A 16,943-nucleotide genomic window follows, 5' to 3' on the forward strand; every position below is an offset into this window, starting at 1 on the left:
TGTAGATCTGTAATGTTAAATATAGGTGAAATACTCAAACTATCTAGTTGTTAGATATTTGGTTAGTCCCAAAGACAGTGAGAGGAGGGGTGAATCAGTGTCTAACCAGTGGATGAAATATTTAAACTTATTTGCAACTTTACAACCCAAATTAATATACCAATAAGAAAGTAATAATGCAATAAAGAGAAACAAAATAATAAGCATCAATGCACACCATAACACGAATATTTTTTACTAGGAAACCCGGTAAGGGAAAAACCTCGGTGGGATTTGTGACCCACAATATTTACTCACTGGCCAATATGAATAAATATTACTTAGTACAATAGGGGCCTGCACATGTAGGAAGGCCAATTGCCTAGAGCTCACTTCTCAATACAGAAATGGAGTATCACTGACTACATAATTGGATGGTTAAATCCAATAACAATGTACCGCTCAAAATAGCATATGCAATGTTGGATTTAGTACCGATTAAGATTTTTCTGATACCTCTGCCAAAATATTGCTTCACACTGCTCTATGCTTATTCTCTCTTAAGATAAAAAAACAAAATACATATACAATTATTCACTCTCATATACTGCTTACATACATACCTACATACTTACTTTTTCTCTCTATTCAAATGACCTACAAGATCTCATACATATATGAGTCCTTACAATACATCATGTCGGCTATATAAATATAATATTATAATAAAATGTAATTCGTATAAACAATATTAATTCCAAGTCGTCTTGTATTGCCGGTATGATTTGTTGCCAGTGTAACTGGATGCTAGTGTGAATAAACTTTTGTAGTGACTGTCGGTGTCAGTAGGTGAATTTTGATGCCAGTATAACCTTTGAACCCTGTTACCAGTTGGTTGCCATTAATGACAATATCAACTATTCTCATCTAAGTGTATAATGCCAACAATCTCCCCCTTTGGCATTGATGACAACAGTCATGAGAAAAATCCAAAACTGATATCCAAAATTTGAAGTCCAAAAACTAAGAGTGCTCCCCCTAAGAAAGTGATCTCCTTGTGAATGTTTTTCTCATTACACAACTCCCCCTTTGACATCAATGACAAAGGATGTCAAAAGTATCAAAAATCCAGAATTTACCTAGAAACTTGTAGTCGATTATGTACAATTTGAAAAATGTCTTCCAAAACCAAGTTAAGACCTTGTAAAAACTTTGTACTGTTAGAAATTATAGTCTCTATTTGTTGGATCATCTCGGTGAGATAATGCATCTTCTACTCTAGTGATCTTTCCCTTTGAATAGTTGCCTTAGATAGATCATTCTGGTATGTTAGCAAATTATCCAATCTAGGACCAAGTTTGTTCTTTAACTCCCAAGTTTTCATTTTTAGCCTTGCTTTCTCCCTTCCAATTTCTCAATCTTCTCTTCATAAGTAACCATCTCTTGATCCAAAACTGATGTGAGTTCTGAAGAACCAGTCATATTGTCAACAATGCCATCAATTTATTTTTGTGATTTCTTTATTTTCTCATCAATATATTTTGTTATATGGTCAAGTTTACATGCTTCCTTGTACAATTCCTTGTATTCCAGAATGGTGAAATTCAGTGTCGGTAGCAATGACTCAATCTGTTATGTGCAATCCTTTATTGTTTTATCAAAGAATTCATCGTTCTCCTTATTGACTCTTTCCTTAATGGTCTCCTCATTTATCTTATCTATAGTTTGAATATTAGAAGAAATGAATTTGGACAATGTGTCCAATTTAACTATAGACCCAACAATATGATCAATCTTGCACGTTGGTGGAATCATTTGCACAATTGGTAAAGAATCATCAATAGCCTTAAATGCTAAGGCATTGCATTCTGTTATCTTCTTTATGGAATCTAGTAATACATCAGTTATATTTGTCGGTATGTAATCCATAGCAAAAACACTGGGAGGAGTGCTAGGTTCAGCAATACCCTTCTTCTCTTCTCCAGATACCTTAACCTCTTCCTTATCCACTTTCTCTTCCTTCTTATATTCACTCTTATCCTCATTATTATTTACTATCGGTTCTTATTGTGTCTGTTCTTGTACCTTTTCTTTTACCATTGGTATCTCAATATTCTGCTGAGTGTCAACAGTCTTGATTGGTGATTCAGGTTTCTTAATATTTTCAGACTTAGATTTCTATTCTTTTGTAGTTTCCTTGTCCAACACAATATTGATGTCCTGAGTGTCAATATTCATTGTGAATAGAATGTCTGACTCAAAATCAACATTATCTAGTTTTCACTTCCTCTGGTATCTTTTCTTTGGGCTCATTTTCCTTTTTTGTCGGTGCCTCTGATACTACCCATGGGGTGTCCTATGCTAGTGATGGTAAGTTATCCTTAACTGTGATTTCAAGTACATTTCCAACCTTACCCTTGCCCTTATCTATTTTCTGATATACTTTAGTAAATGATTATCATTTTTTTGTCTATCTTTCTCCTCCCTCTTCTCCTTCTCAACAAATAATATATCCCATTTGTTAGTTGCTTCATCTGCAATCTCTTTTACTTTGTCGGTCATAAGACTAACTTGCTGATGACCACTCACAAAAACAATCCTGTTAGCTTCAGATATTAAGTCATCTATTTCTTGCTTTGAATTAACAAGATGAACAGCTAACAGTGCCTCAACCTTCAATTTCTTATCTAACTCCATAAGAGACATTCTCTTTGCTTCAAGTCTTAAGTACAAATCATTAGGAAGAGTTGTTCACCAAAAGTGATAACCCAAGACACCTGCAAATCTATCTATGAGATAGCCGATCTCAATCAATGAAACACCTCAGGGCTTGGACAACATAACATAAGATCCTAATGATCCTCCTGCACTTCAGGTTCTGCTAGACCTAGGAGGGGACACCCTTTTGATGCATTAAATACAACAATCACAAACATAAGACTGCATCAACAATAAGTAGACAAACCATTCCACAAGCTCACCAAATTAGGTAACATGTATAGATGGGTTGGATCTTATACAAATAATAGGTGAAATAGAGCTTTGGAAGGATAGAACATTAACCCCTAAACATAAAGGGAAATAGATTTATCTTTTAAATTGTTTGATCTGAAAAACATCCCCAAACTTGCAAGACCAGTGCCTTATCCAAGGGCAACAGAGTCACACATCAAACTATAAATGAAAGCTTATACTACAAATCCATCTTCATTACTAAATATTCATGCATTTAATGCCTTGCATAAATGCATTACTCAGCTCACTCATAGAAAATATCAAATCCAGAAACTATATTCCATTATTCATGATTTATTACAGAATTTAAATTCTTCCTTGAAGAATCCTTACAAACAATCACAATTACCTCCTTGAGGATCTGATTTGAATATAATGAAAATACAAATCCAAAGACAACTTCTATGTGAATTTGTGCATGCCTTACATACACAAGAACCTGCAACTAAGAACACCTATATAGCAAAGAATTGAACTCCATTACTGAAAGGATAGCCTTGCTCTGTACAATCTGGAAGAATACTCAGAATTGGAAGCCATGAAAAAATGGAGCCATTCTCCAAATTTTTGGAACCATTACAACTGAGAAGAATTGGGAATAAGAAGGAGAGGGAACCAAATCAAATCTGTAACTGAATTGCCAAGTGTCTCCTCTCTAACTGAATTTCAATCTCGACCAAACTACTTCCAAAATATCTAATCTTCACCAAAATTAACTTCATAATCAAATACCTCATTCTGAGAGCTTTCTGAAAATATATAACACTTCATACTTTGGCGAAAAATTGAGCCCTGGGCGAATTAATTCCCCAATGTGCACCATCGTTTAAATTTTTCATTTATTCAATATATTCAGAACTATATCATAAACTAATTTTAATTTTAATTTTTTGCTCTGAATGTGCTCTGACGCCTTGCCATGTGGCAGGATCTGATTGGCTGATGGGGTCCACTGGGTAACACTTGGGATGACACCTCATCACTGCCATGTCATCCGCTTTGTCACTAACACCTAGCCGCCATGTGTATGCCACGTCATCACCACCTCACCGGGACCCACCTGCTGGACCACTAACTGGACCTGCCACTTGTGTGCCACTTGTGTGCCACTTGGCTTTCGCCATTTCGCAGCCTCTAACATTCATGCATCTTCAATCTGCGAAACCACGCGGGTCATTGATCTCCATCTAACATGCTCACTAGTTAACCTGCTGCATTTTCGCCATTTCGCAGGGCTTAACTGGCAAGCAACTTCGGCCTGCAAAACCGCATGCACCGTTGATCCATCTCGAACCTGCTCACTAGTTAAGCCAGCCTTTCTCTACAAAATTCTGCCTGTTTACCTCGAGAAGCGTGCCTGCATGTGGGGTCCACCTGGTCGTCGCTCAACCACCATCTCCATCACCTCGGGATCCACACCCACGTGTGGGCCCACCTTGGGTGCCCATAGGTACCATCTGTCAAAAGCCTTTATGGCTTAGACATATTGCTACTGTGTGGATTTTCTTATAAACATTTTAAAATACAACTTCCCAGCCAATGTGGGATTAAGCGATTTGCCTGTAGTTGCACTTTTGGAGGTTCTATGCTGAGTTTTAATGGCGAGTTCTTCTATTTGCATGAGGTTCGATGGCTTTGTAAGCAAACCATAATGCCACTCACAGGGAGGAAACAATTTCAAACCTTGGCATTGGCCTTTTAAATTAATTTGATGCTTTAACTTTCATTCCAAACACCATGCCTGTCAAAAACCATGTAGAGGATAGAATGGATGCTACTGGTCATTAATCACAGTGTTGGAGCTTCACATGGGGGGATGCTATGCTGGCATTTACCATAACGTGAGAGGACTGGGCTTTAAAACATTACTGCTAGCTTTTGCTTGGTCTCTCAATGCTTCAGACATGCCCACGCAGAGGAGAGAACCTGGCTTTACAACTGCAAATTGCATTTTAATGTTTCAACATTCCCCTTTTCACCAGTTACCACATGGGAGAGTTTTAATTGCTGCATTTCTCTTTTGAAATCTGAACAGTGCCAGTTCATTCACCACATAGAGGCTGGAGGGAGATGAGGAATGCTTTGGGAGGCCCACGCCACACTCCAAACACCACGCCAGCAGAAAAAGAAAAGGGGGAGGCACATGAGGGATTAATTTGCATTAGTTTGGAATGTTCTGTGCCTTCCTCAAAACACAACGTAGGAGGAGAGAAAATGGGTTGCAGATTACCACTAAATATGGAAAATGAGTTGCAGATTACCACTCCACAACGCAGGGAGGAAAAACATAACATTTATTGATCCAAAATGCCCCTTCACCAATCACGTGGGAGGAGAAGCTGATTGCCATTTGTTTTGAGTTTATTTTGCAATCCTCTGAAGTCCCTTCAACGCCAATGTAGAAGCATTGAGTCTTTTGCATCCATTCAAACACCACGTGGGATATGGGGAGATTTTTTTTGTTTTGTTTTGTGGCCTCTAAAACTCCATGCAAGGAGTCAACTACTGTTTGCATTCCATTCCCCTTTCTTAGCCATGCCATGTGAGGGAGAATGCTAGTCTTCAATCATCTGCTGGAGATATTTTCCAAAATAAACCTACGTGGAGGGAGGTCTCTTTGTTTGATTGGCATTTAATTTGCCAAAGTCTGCATTCTCTTATGCTTTCAACGCCCCTTACATCTGGTTAATATTTCTCAATGAAGATGTGTGTGCCTCTGCAGTTGCATCTGAATAGTTACGAGCATACCCAGCAGCTAGAAGATTATGCATAATGTGCTTATATTTCATGTCTATAATTGAAGAATTTGGAAACAACACACCATCACTTGAATTTGAGTAGTCAATGTTTGCAAAATGTACCCCTTTGGGCCCATCTTAGACCATTGGTTTTGAATGGTTGGATCTAACAGATACATTGCAATAACTTTTCTATTTGATAATATATATTGGTAAACTTGACATTCTTTCTGAATTATTTGAGGTTTGAAACTAGAATGCAAGACACACACTCATCAATCCATTAACAACAAGTAAACTGAAGTCACCTCTCACCATCCCACTGGCGAATTGCAGTCGAGCCAGGTCGGGCCCCAAAGTGGGTCCGACTAAAAAGAAAAATTTGTTTTCATACAACTGACCTCTGAAATGCTTCACGAACCTCAAACATACCTTTAGAAATGATCGGCATCATTTTCAGATCATCAGACTGAATTTTGCAACCTTCAGGCGATTACACCACATTTTCACATTTAATCGCAAAGACGTATTTTTCAAACCTGTCAAAACACCTTTATGGAGCTCGCCATCTGACAGGCGTGTACTGTGATATACAAGGATGACTTCTACCAAACAGTTTCTCAAGATGAGTCCCGAGAGAAGAGATATTAATCGGCGAAAATGGCCAACTAGCTTTGTCGACACTACGAACCTGATGAAGTCAATGTTCTGGCAACACATGATGTCTTTCTCAAAAATACCAAACGACCTCTGTAGGCCCTCAAATTTGGAACACAGGTACCTTAAAGTAGATATTAAAACTTTGAATTCTTGGTTCAATCACCAAACTGACAGGATGCAAATGGTGCACTCACAAAAATGGCTACATTAACTGATATAACAATGGAAGTGCGGATAACCGCATTTCGTGGCAAAATGATCTTTTGAAAATCGATCAAACGGATTGGTAGAGGATTGAAATTTGAAACGTAGTTCATCATTTATACCAACATTAGCCCAAAACAAACATTTTGACATGATGCTTACTGAGGCAACTTTTACACTTGTGCGAAACAGGGACTAGTCAAACCACACAAACTGCAAACGGATTTGGCTTCAAAAACTGAGCAAATGGATTCATCAAGACCTAAAATTTTGTAGGCTGACTCATATTAATGCATACAATTGAATCCATTTTGAATTTATCCATGACGATCAACAGGGCAAAAGATGTAATCGCTCAAAGAAGGCTACTCAATAAAAACTGCATTTATGCCTAAAATGCACTTTCAGCTCACCCCTCAAAATGGGTACCTCATAAACTTATCCAAACTGAAATCTAAAATTTGCACATAACTAAATAGGCTAAATGAAAGGTGTGGGACATGAATCCCGAGCCTTACCCTCTGAAAATCAACCGGCTCCATTTTACCACCTTGCTAACTAGGCCATTCAAACTTACTCATTTAGGTACTTTTCTGACATGCAGAGCAAAATTTTGAAAAGGGCCTCTAAACTTGACTGAAATTTAAATAGTCCCAATAGCGGCTTTGACTGGGGATGGTTGATTGCAAGATCAACACAAGAACATAGAATCTATGGTTAATCAGACCACCCAAAAACAAATCAAATATCTTCTCTTCTCTTCTAAAAAATAGGGCTTCCTTATTCTACCCAAACAGCAGGGCACTTTATTGAAAACCACACAACTGAAGCAAAGCGATTATACAAAATATACAACTTATAAATGGCCCATGGCCATCAAAACTGAAATCACTTCCTACCTTTGTCAAAAACATGATTCTCTTTTCCACAAACCGGAGGTAAGTTGAGATCATCATTCCAATCTGCCTAATCAAAAACACTTCCACTTCTAATCAGCTGGTCATATAAAACATAATCATCAACATGTTTATAATCATGATATCTCTGAAAATCAAACACATGCTAAGAGGGTTGGTCATTAGCTGAGCAAAGAGTGTCATATTTTTTACCATTACTTCTCTGCTGAAACGAGAAGTAATCTAACTCCCTCTGAAAGTTGGGAATATCAGATAGATCCTTATTGCTAGTTTGCTGAAATAATAAATACTCTTTCACAATAATATCCTGCAAACTAGAGAGGAAAACTTCCTCATAACCTGACTGCACTTAAACTTGCTGATCACAAAAACTATCAGCATTTTGCACACATGAAAATACATGATTTTTACTTGCCAATGGTTCATTTCCTCCTTGCAAATCTGAGAAAAACACCCCAGATCTATCATATCTTCTAAAAGGTAGATCCTCATTGGTGCAGGAGCACCCAAGGCAAACATGGCCATCATAAGGCCACATTGAAGGGCAATGAAGATTATAAATATTTTGATGTTGTAAGGTCAATCTTGACCATTTAAATATTTAATCATGGTTAATAAGACCATTGGAAGTCATGAAACTCATAAAATGAGTTATTTTGTAATGAGTTGTAAAAATTGTCAAAATGGGCAAAATTGGGCAAATTGAGCATGTAATGGGGTTCAAGGGTAAAGTAGGAGTTTTGTTTAATGTTTTGTGTTCATAAGGTCTCAAAAGACCATATTCATGTAATAGAAATTCTTATTAGTTTCATAGCACAAGGGAGGTCAAAAGTTGTTATGTAAACCAAGTGAGTGATTATGTGTAAAACAACCAAAGTTGGTTAAAATGGTAGTTAGGGAGGTTGATTTCGGTTTTGGGAGTCTAAATGCATTCAAAAACCTCATTCTCACATGGGGAGAGGTTGGTTGTTATTGGAGTATGGTCGAAATTGATTGAAATGTAAGAGTTTTGAAGTTGGAGCAATGAATACCTAGTTTTCCCTGCAATTTTGATCAAAAATCTGAACTTGCAACCATTGTAATTTCATTTTTACAAGACCTTTTGATCTGATTCCTTTTGGAGGTGATAGGGAAATGTTTTTACTTTCATTTTGCATTGGTTTGAAGGTTTAATCAATCACTTTGTACGTTTTATATTGACTGTCCTAAAATCTGCTGTAGGTGACAGTTTAAGAGGGGTTTGAGAGTCATTTTGTGAATCTGACCCATTCTACTTTATGTGGTTAATGTGGCTTGTGGAATGGGTCAATAATAATGTAAAATATGTGCTTTAATCATTCATGTGCAGGGAAGAACCTGGAGTTGAAGTTTTTGATGCCCAAGAGTATGGGGTTGAGTGAGAAAGAGTGCATTTGGGGTGCCACATTCAAGGTCTGAGCAAAATGTATTAACAAGTGCTTGGTTTTATGTTAGATTATGTTTGTGTAGGTTAAATATGAGGTTTTTGATCCATTAATAGGATCTGAAAGTTTTTGGAGAGTCGGATTTGAGAAGGCCCTAGTTTTGGAGGCCTAAAAGTGAGGGTTTGGGATTTCACGGGATAGATGAGATTGGCAGCCCCTAAAACCTTGAAAATCCTTTGTTTGGGAACATTTCCTAAGACTTTTTTTTGGTTTGGAGTCATTTGGAGTTGATTCAATAGGGGTTGCTTTGAAAAAGTGACCTAATAGGCCTAAATTCATGCATAACAGCAGGCTGATCCGTACAGGTGGTCCAAAAGAGTAATATCTGGTTTTGGGATATGTTTTAGAGCCTAGTAATGGTTATCTAAATATGTAATTTTTTTTGTCAAGTTTTTTGGGATGATTTGGAGAAAATTTGAAAATACCCGATTTGGAGGCTACAAGGAATAGAGCCTAGAAGAGCAAGTTTGGTTTATGAGTTTGAGTCTGAGTTTGGGGGTGTGTAGAACCTTGTCTTATGGTGTTTGGGATGTGTTAAGACCAATAGAGGTGTTGGAACAAACCATTTTTATGTTATCCTTGGTTGGGTGTGTTGAGTTGAGTTTGGTTTTGAATCACCTAGCATGTAGAGGATCCTTTGATGTGTCTCCTTGAGTTGATTTAATCCTTAGGGAGAGTTCCAGAGTTGATCTCTCTGCATCACTCATAATGCATATCAAAGCCAGAATTCATATCAACATATGAACCTTCATTATCATACCTATCAACCATATATGCATTATATTTTTGTCTATCAAACATAGGAAGAGAATCAACATCATATGTATCATTTTTTACACCCTCAAAAACTTCATTAGAATCAAAACATATACTGAGTGGGTATGAAAGATTGGGCACATTTTTGAATCCACATCTCTGAAAATCAGCAGCTAAGAGTTCTAAAATTTGCTCACTACATAGTGAACCTCCTTCTTCATTTTCGTTTTCCTTGGCTTCATCCTCTGAGCTGTAAACATTGTCCCAATCTGATAAGGGTATTGGATCTGCAATGCTCATGTCTCTATGCACATTTATTTCATCATCACAACAACTTGCATCTGCATCATATCCTTTATCACGCTGCTCATAATGTGTTGCTACATGTTGCAACATAGTTTCATAACTGGGGTTGCAAACATATTGTGGATTGAAATCAATAACAAGGTGATCTACATCATTAGCATCTGAAACCTCAACGGGCTCATAATTAGCTGAACAATCACTGTTCTCACAAATTTATTCTCGCTTTGAATACACATCTGAACTTTCATGCTGAGAATAATCACATTCAGCATCATAGGAGGTACATCCACTCAGGGGCTCATCTCCTTCATTATTTTTAATCTTGTGTATATTTTCAGATTGGTTACTTTCAATCATATCTATCCATTTTTTAATAGATTCAACACATTCTTCTCTGAAGGCAGTAGACCAATTAACTGAGTTAGGCTCATAAAGCTCTAAGAATATCTCAATTAAAATAGACTCAGGGGTCTATTATCAATTGAAAGCTCATTCAATGCAGCTAAAAATCTTTCATAGAAGACATATGATGATTCTCCTTTACTTCTTAGCCCTACTTTCCCTTTTAACAACTAGACAAATATCGCTTGGATCATTTGAAGACATTTTTCAATTTCTATATTGATCTCTTTCAAATTTGACAAAGGATTCATGGATCTAGGAACTACATCTGGGTCCATCAGGTTTTATAACAGTCACTGAACCATTATTTTTTGACCATGCATCTTATTGTGTCATAAATTCATTCCAAAACATATGCAGTCACTAATTTTCGGAATCATACACACTTCTCACCATATTTCTGACTAAAAACTTATTTCAATGAAGTATATAAATTGTAAAGTTCTTTTCCTTTTAACAGTGACTTTTTCACCTCATAAGGAACATGAATTGTCTCATTAATACTTTCAGGAATACCTAGAGTAAATTTGTTGCTATTGTTCACTTCACTTCTGACTGGAAATTTGAAGAACTCCTCCAAATCTCAGGTTCATTCTTATAGAGTTGCCACCTCCCTGAAGAGGAATAAAATCTAAACACTGATCTTCACTCTGAAACACTTTCAGATTTCTGGGTCTCACCACACACAGCAGAGTCACATAATATTTTTCAAATGTCTTAGCAACAAGAATTTCCAGGGTAAACACTTCCAAATCTAAAAATGACTTTCAGATTTGTACACTTCTAAGACTCTTCCCCAAATGAATTTTAGCTAAACTCATGGGTTTGACTGGAATCATAAAGGTTACTAGAACTTTTCTCAACCTTACTGAATAATGCAATTATAAAACACTGTTATATCCCCAGCAGAGTCGCCATTTTTGTTGTTCACCAAAAGTGATAACCCAAGACACCTGCAAATCTATCTATGAGATAGCCGCTCTCAATCAATGAAACCCTCAGGGCTTGGACAACATAACATAGGATCCTAATGATCCTCCTGCACTTTAGGTTCTACTAGACCTAGGAGGGGACACCCCTTTGATGCATTAAATACAGAAATCACAAACATAAGACTGCATCAACAATAAGTAGACAAACCATTCCACAAGCTCACCAAATTAGGTAACATGTATAGATGGGCTGGATCTTATACAAATAATAGGTGAAATAGAGCTTTGGAAGGATAGAACATTAACCCCTAAACATAAAGGGAAATAGATTTATCTTTTAAATTGATTGATCTGAAAAACATCCCCAAACTTGCAAGACCAGTGCCTTATCCAAGGGCAACAAAGTCACACATCAAACTATAAATGAAAGCTTATACTGCAAATCCATCTTCATTACTAAATATTCATGCATTTAATGCCTTGCATAAATGCATTACTCAACTCACTCACAGAAAATATCAAATCCAGAAACTATATTCCATTATTCATGATTTATTACAGAATTTAAATTCTTCCTTGAAGAATCCCTACAAACAATCACAATTACCTCCTTGAGATAACAAATCTTAGCCTCCTTGAGGATCTGATTTGAATATAATGAAAATACAAATCCAGAGACAACTTTTGTGTGAATTTGTGCATGCCTTACATACACAAGAACCTGCAACTAAGAACACCTATATAGCAAAGAATTGAACTCCATTACTGAAAGGATAGCCTTGCTCTGTACAATCTGGAAGAATACTCAGAATTGGAAGCCATGAAAAAATGGAGCCATTCTCCAAATTTCTGGAACCATTACAACTGAGAAGAATTGGGAATAAGAAGGAGAGGGAACCAAATCAAATCTGCAACTGAATTGCCAAGTGTCTCCTCTCTAACTGAATTTCAATCTCGACCAAACTGCTTCCAAAATATCTAATCTTTTCCAAAATTAACTTCAAAATTAGATTCCTCATTCCAAGAGCTTTTCGAAAATATATAACACTTCATACTTTGGCAAAAAATTGAGCCCTGGGTGAATTAATTCCCCAATGTGCACCATCATTTAAATTTTTCATTTATTCAATATAGTCAGAACTATATCATAAACTAATTTTAATTTTAATTTTTTGCTCTGAATGTGCTCTGATGCCTTGCCACGTGGTAGGATCTGATTGGCTGATGGGGTCCACTAGGTACCACTTGGGATGACACCTCATCACCGCCATGTCATCCGCTTTGTCACTAACACTTGGCCGCCACGTGTACACCACCTCAGTGCCACATCATCGCCACCTCACTGGGACCCGCCTGCTAGACCACTGACTGGACCTACCACTTGTGCGCCACTTGGCTTTCACCATTTCGCAACCTCTAACATTCATGCATCTTCAATTTGCGAAACCATGTGGGCCGTCGATCTCCATCTAACATGCTCACTGGTTAACCTGTTGCATTTTCGCCATTTCGCAGGGCTTAACTGGTGAGCAACTTCAGCCTGCAAAACCACGCACACCGTTGATCCATCTCGAACCTGCTCACTGGTTAAATTGGCCTTTCTCTATAAATTTTTTCCTGTTTGCCTTGGAAAGCGTGCCTACATGTGGGGTCCACCTTGTCGTCGCTTAGTCACAATCTCCGTCGCCTCAAGATCCGCACCCACGCGTGGGCCCACCTTAGGCGCCCATAGGCACCATCTATCAAAATCCTTTATGGCTTAGACATATTGCTACTATGTGGATTTGCCTATAAACATTTAAAAATACCACTTCCCAGCCAATGTGGGATTAAGTGATTTGCCTGTAGCTGCACTTTTAGAGGTTCTATGCTGAGTTTTAATGGCGAGTTCTTCTATTTGCATGAGGTTCGATGGCTTTCTAAGCAAACCATAATGCCACTCACAGGGAGGAAACAATTTCAAACCTTGGCATTGGCCTTTTAAATTAATTTGATTCTTTAACTTTCGTTCCAAACACCATGCCTGTCAAAAACCACGCAGAGGGTAGAATGGATGCTACTAGTCATTAATCACACTGCTGGAGCTTCACGTGGGGGGATGCTATGCTGGCATTTACCATAACATGGGAGGACTGGGTTTTAAAACCTTTTTGCTTGCTTTTCATAAAAGGGGAATGTTGAAACCAGTTACCATGTGGGAGAGTTTTAATTGCTGCATTTCTCTTTTGAAATCTGAACAGTGCTAGTTCATACACCACACAGAGGCTAGAGGGAGATGAGGAATGCTTTGGGAGGCCCACGCCACACTCCAAACACCACGCCAGCAGAGAAAGAAAAGGGGGAGGCATGTGAGGGATTAATTTGCATTAGTTTGGAATGTTCTGTGCCTTCCTCAAAACACAACGCACGAGGAGAGAAAATGGGTTGCAGATTACCACTCCACAATGCAGGGAGGAAAAACATAACATTTACTGATCCAAAATGCTCCTTTCACCAATCACGTGGGAGGAGAAGCTGATTGCCATTTGTTTTGAGTTTATTTTGCAATCCTCTGAAGTCCCTTCAACGCCAATGTAGAAGCATTGAGTCTTTTGCATCCATTCAAACACCACGTGGGATATGGGGAGATTTTTGTTGTTTTGTTTTGTTGCCTCTAAAACTCCATGCAAGGAGTCAACTACTGTTTGCATTCCATTCCCCTTTCTTAGCCATGCCATGTGAGGGAGAATGCTAGTCTTCAATCATCTGCTGGAGATATTTTCCAAAATAAACCTACGTGGAGGGAGGTCTCTTTGTTTGATTGGCATTTAATTTGCCAAAGTCTGCATTCTCTTGTGCTTTCAACGCCCCTTACATCTGGTTAATATTTCTCAATGAAGATGTGTGTGCCTCTGCAGTTGCATCTGAATAGTTACGAGCATACCCAGCAGCCAGAAGATTATGCATAATGTGCTTATATTTCATGTCTATAATTGAAGAATTTGGAAACAACACACCATCACTTGAATTTGAGTAGTCAATGTTTGCAAAATGTACCCCTTTGGGCCCATCTTAGACCATTGGTTTTGAATGGTTGGATCTAACAGATACATTGCAATAACTTTTCTATTTGATAATATATATTGGTAAACTTGACATTCTTTCTAAATTATTTGAGGTTTGAAACTAGAATGCAAGACACACACTCATCAATCCATTAACAACAAGTAAACTGAAGTCACCTCTCACCATCCCACTGGCGAATTGCAGTCGAGCCAGGTCAGGGCCCAAAGTGGGTCCGACTAAAAAGAAAAATTTGTTTTCATACAACTGACCTCTGAAATGCTTCACGGACCTCAAACATACCTTTAGAAATGATCAACATCTTTTTTAGATCATCAGACTAAATTTTGCAACCTTCAGGCGATTACACCACATTTTCGCATTTAATCGTGAAGACGTATTTTTCAAACCTGTCAAAACACGTTTCTGGAGCTCGCCATCTGATAGGCGTGTACTCTGATATACACGGATGACTTCTACCAAATAGTTTCTCAAGATGAGTCCTGAGCGAAGAGATATTAATCAGCGAAAATGGCCAATTGGCTTTGTCGACACTGCTTACCTAATGAAGTCAATGTTCTGGCAACACATGATGTCTTTCTCAAAAATACCAAACGACCTCCGTAGGCCCTCAAATTTGGAACATAGGTACCTTAAAGTACATATTAAAACTTTGAATTCTTGGTTCAATCACTAGACTGACAGGATGCAAATGGTGCACTCACAAAAATGGCTACATTAACTGATATAACAATGGAAGTGCGGATAACCACATTTGGTGGCAAAATGAGCTCTTTTGAAAACTGATCAAACGGATTGGTAGAGGATTGAAATTTGAAACGTAGCTCATCATTTATACTAACATTAGCCTAGAACAAACATTCTAACATGACGCTTACTGAGGAAACTTTTACACTTGTGCAAAACAGGGCTCCAACTAGCTGTCGAAACAGGGATTAGTCGAACCACACAAACTGCAAACGGATTTGGCTTCAAAAACTGAGCAAATGGATTCGTTAAGACCTGAAATTTTGTAGGCTGACATACATTAATGCATACAATTGAATCCATTTTGAATTTCTCCATGAAGATCAATAGGGAAAAAGATGTAATCGCTCAAAGAAGGCTGCTCAATAAAAACTGCATTTATGCCTAAAATGCACTTTCAGCTCACCCCTCAAAATGGGTACCTCATAAACTTATCCAAATTGAAATCTGAAAGTTGCACATGATTGAATAGGCCAAATGAAAGGTGTGGGATATGAATCCCGAGCCTTACCCTCTGAAAATCAATCGGCTCCATTTTACCCCCTTGCTAACTAGGCCATTCAAACTGACTCATTTAAGTACTTTTCTAACATGCAGAGCAAAATTTTGAAAAGGGCCTCTAAACTTGACTCAAATTTAAATAGTCCCAATAGGAAGAACATCTACAACCTCAATAAGAACCTTCTTATATATGTCAAGATACAAAATAATACTTTCCTCAATAGTATCCTTATCTAAATCAACAAAATAATGATAGAACTTACTGACATTACTAAGATTTCCTTCTTGAGTTATTTCATTTATTAGCTCTGTCAGTGAAAGAGTGTTTGGTTCCTTTTGTTTCATTTGCTTCTCTAGTGTGACCTTCTTCTTTTGATCGCTGGGCTCTCTCACAACCTGTTGTTTCTTCTTGAGTGTTCTAGATTTCTTAGGAAATGGAGTAGGTTCCGGTGAGGGTTTTCTTTTCTTCCTTTCCACCATTTTGAAATCAGCAACCTTACCACTGTCAAAGTCAGATGAGGTAGCCATGGGAGAGATATGTGCTACCGGTTTTTATTTAGATTTTCTTTCTTGTTCAACAACACCTCTCATCTGATCTAGCTTCAACAATCCATTCTTAACAACTTCTACAAACTTCGGAGCATCTTTTATTTCTTTTTCTCTTTTCTTCCTCTACTTCTACATAGAAATGTCACTTTCTATAGTTTTAGGATTACCAAAATTCTTCTCAGTGGGTTCTAGTGGAGCATCTAGTAGTATCTTGGCATAAGATTCCAAGATGTGTGAGTCCACTTCATAACCCATCTCTATTATCTAGATAGTTCTAGGTATAACTATTGGCATTATAACAGAGAATGAGAGACTGTTGGCATTTCAATAAGGATATTGAGAAGGTTGTTGATGATTATGGATATAACTGATTAAGGATATTTACTGTCTTAATATTATTATTTTGTCATTGATGTCAAGAAATTGATTTTTTGATTCAGTATGATGTTACCATATCTTAAGAAGTATGATTTGATGAGTATAAAGATGTTAGTAAAAGACATAGAAAGAATGTGATGAATAAGGGGTGAAATAAGTTATTCAATGGGCAACTATTACCGAGTTAGACAAAGATGAGATCATGATGTTTAAATTGTTTTGATATCCTACATATGTTGTTGATTGTAAGGTTAATACTATACTATGTTACCGAGCAAAGAACCTAGTTGGTAAACCCTAAGGTTATCGCTATCAGTTAATGAAGGTGGAATG

The sequence above is a fragment of the Cryptomeria japonica genome, chromosome 4 (assembly GCF_030272615.1).
Source record: "Cryptomeria japonica chromosome 4, Sugi_1.0, whole genome shotgun sequence".
NCBI classification, from domain to species: Eukaryota; Viridiplantae; Streptophyta; class Pinopsida; order Cupressales; family Cupressaceae; genus Cryptomeria; species Cryptomeria japonica.